Below are 3094 nucleotides of genomic sequence, written 5' to 3'. Positions count from 1 at the left end.
CCTATGTGCAGGACAGCACAGGAGACATAGACTTAAAGAACAGACTTGAACTCAGTGGGAGAAGGAGAGGGTGGGTGATTTGAGAAAAGAGCATTGAAACATATACATTATTGTATGTAAGAGATAGCCAATGGGAGTTTGATGTATGATGCAGGGTGCTCTGTGACAACCTGGAGGGATAGGGTGGAGAGGGTGGAGAGGGAGGTGGGAGGGTGGTCCAGGAGGAAAGGACATGTGTATGCCTGTGGCCGATTCATATTGATGCATGGCAAAAATCATCACAATATTGTAAAGTAATTATCTTTTAATTAAAATAAATAAAAAAGAAATAACCCTCCCCCAAAAAGCATCAATATTCACATTATAGGGTCCAAGAAGGAGGAGAGAGAGAGAGAAAAGACCTGAGAAAATACTGAAAGAAAATATAGCCAAAAACTTCCCTAATATGGGACCAGAAACTGTCACGCAAGTCCTGGAACTGCTACTCAGTTTATCCCAGGCAGAATAAACCCAAAGAGGAACATGCCAAGACACATAGTAATCAAACTAACAAAAATTAAAGACCAAAGAATACTAAAATCAATGAGAGAAAAGCAACAAAGATGTATAAGGGAATGCCCAGAAGATTATCAACTGATTTCTCAGCAAAAATTCTGCTGGCAAGAAGGGAATGACACAATATATTTAAAGTGATGAAACCAAACACCTACAATCGAGAATACTCTACCTAGCAAGGCACTTATTCAGATTTGATGGAGAAATCAAAAGCTTTATCAACTAGCAGAAGCTAAAAGAATTCAGCACTACTAGACCACCGTTGTCACAAATGCTAAAGAAAATCCTCTAGGGAGAAAAGACCACAGCTAGAATCAAGAAAATGACAAATGGGAAGGCTCACTGGTAAAGGCAAACTTACAGGAAAGGTAGGAAATCATCCACACACAAACACAATATGAAAACCAGCAATCATGAGGAAAGAACAAATGCAGGATACTGGAGTCCATTTGAAATTTAAAAACCAGAGACTTAAAATAATTATATGTATGTATCTGTATATATAAATATATATGTGTATAAATATGTATAAATGTATATGTATATACACACACACACACACACACACACACACACACACATGAACTCCTTATTGCAAAATTCAGACTTAAATTGAAGAAAGTAGGGAAAACCACTAAAACATTCAGGTATGACCTAAATCAAATCCCTTACAATTATACAGCGGAAATGACAAATATTTCAAGGGATTAGATCTGACAGAGTGCCTGAAGAACTATGGACAGAGGTTCTTAACATTGTACAGATGGCAGTGATCATGACCATCCCCAAGAAAAAGAAATGCAAAAAGGCAAAATGGTGGTCCAAGAAGGCCTTACAAATAGCTGAGAAAAGAAGAGAAGCTACAGGGAAAGGAGAAAAGAAAAGCTATACCCATCTGAATGCAGAGTTCCAAAGAATAGCAAAGAGAGACAAGAAAGCCTTCATAAGTGATCAATGCAAAGAAATAGAGGAAAACAAGAGAATGGGAAAGACTAGAGATCTCTTCAAGAAAATTAGAGATACCAAGGGAATATTTCATGCAAAGATGGGCTCAATAAAGGACAGAAACAGTATGGACCTAACAGATGCAGAAGATATTAAGAAAAGGTGGCAAGAATACACGGAAGAACTACACAAAAAAAGATCTTAATGACCTCTGCAGATAACACAATGGTGTGATCAATCACCTAGAGCCAGATATCCTGGAGTCCGAAGTCAAGTGGGCTTTAGGAAGCATCACTACGAGCAAAGCTAGTGGAGGTGATGGAATTCCAGTTGAACTATTTCAAGTCCTAAAAGATGATGCTGTGAAAGTGTTGCACTTGATATGCCAACAAATTTGGAAAACTCAGCAGTGGCCATAGGACTGGAAAAGGTCAGTTTTCATTCCAATCCCAAAGAAAGGCAATGCTAAAGAATGTTCAAATTACCACATGACCTGGTTTCAATCCCTGGGTGGGGAAGATCCCCTGGAGAAGGAAATGGCACCCCACTCCAGTATTCTTGCCTGGAAAATGCCATGGATGGAGGAGCCTGGTAGGCTACAGTCCATGGGGTTGCAAAGAGTCGGACATGCCTGAGCAACTTCACTTTATTTCACATGCTAGCAAAGTAATGCTCAAAATTCTCCAAGCCAAGCTTCAACAGTATGTGAACTAAGAACCTCCATATGTTCAAGCTGGATTTAGAAAAGGCAGAGGAACCGGAGATCAAATTGCCAACATCCATTGGATCATCAAAAAAGCAAGAGAGTTCCAGAAAAACATCTACTTCTGCGTTATTGACTATGCCAAAGCCTTTGACTGTAGGGATCACAACAAACTGTGGAAAATTCTTAAAGAGATGGGAATACCAGATCATCTTACCTGCCTCCTGAGAAATCTGTATGCAGGTCAAGAAGCAACAGTTAGAACTGGACATGGAACAACAAACTGGTTCCAAATTGGGAAAGGAGTTCCTCAAGACTGTATATTGTCACCCTACTTATTTAACTTATATGCAGAGTACATTATGCAAAATGCCGGGCTGGATGAAGCACAAGCTGGAATCAAGATTGCTGAGATACATCAATAACCTCAGATATGCAGATGACACCACCCTTATGGCAGAAAGCAAAGAGGAACTAAAGAGTCTCTTGACGAAGTGAAAGAGGAGAGTGTAAAAGCTGGTTTAAAACTCAACATTCAGAAAACTAAGATCATGGGATCTGGTCCCATCACTTCATGGAAAATAGATGGGGAAACAATGGAAACAGTGGTAGACTTTATTTTCTTGGGCTCCAGAATCACTGAAGATGGTGACTGTAGCCATGAAATTAAAAGTGCTTGCTCCTTGGAAGAAAAGCTGTGACCAACCTAGACAGCATATTAAAAACCAGAGACTTGACTTTGCCAAGAAAGGTCTGTCTAGTCAAAGCTATGGTTTTTTCAGTAGTCATGTATGTATGTGAAAGTTGGACCACAAAAAAAGCTGAGCGCTGAAGAATTGATGCTTTTGAACTGTGGTGTTGGAGAAGACTCTTGAGAGTTCCTTGGACAGC

This window comes from Bos taurus, chromosome 7, assembly GCF_002263795.3.
Source record: "Bos taurus isolate L1 Dominette 01449 registration number 42190680 breed Hereford chromosome 7, ARS-UCD2.0, whole genome shotgun sequence".
Taxonomy (NCBI): Eukaryota; Metazoa; Chordata; class Mammalia; order Artiodactyla; family Bovidae; genus Bos; species Bos taurus.
This window is presented reverse-complemented; position numbering follows the sequence as displayed.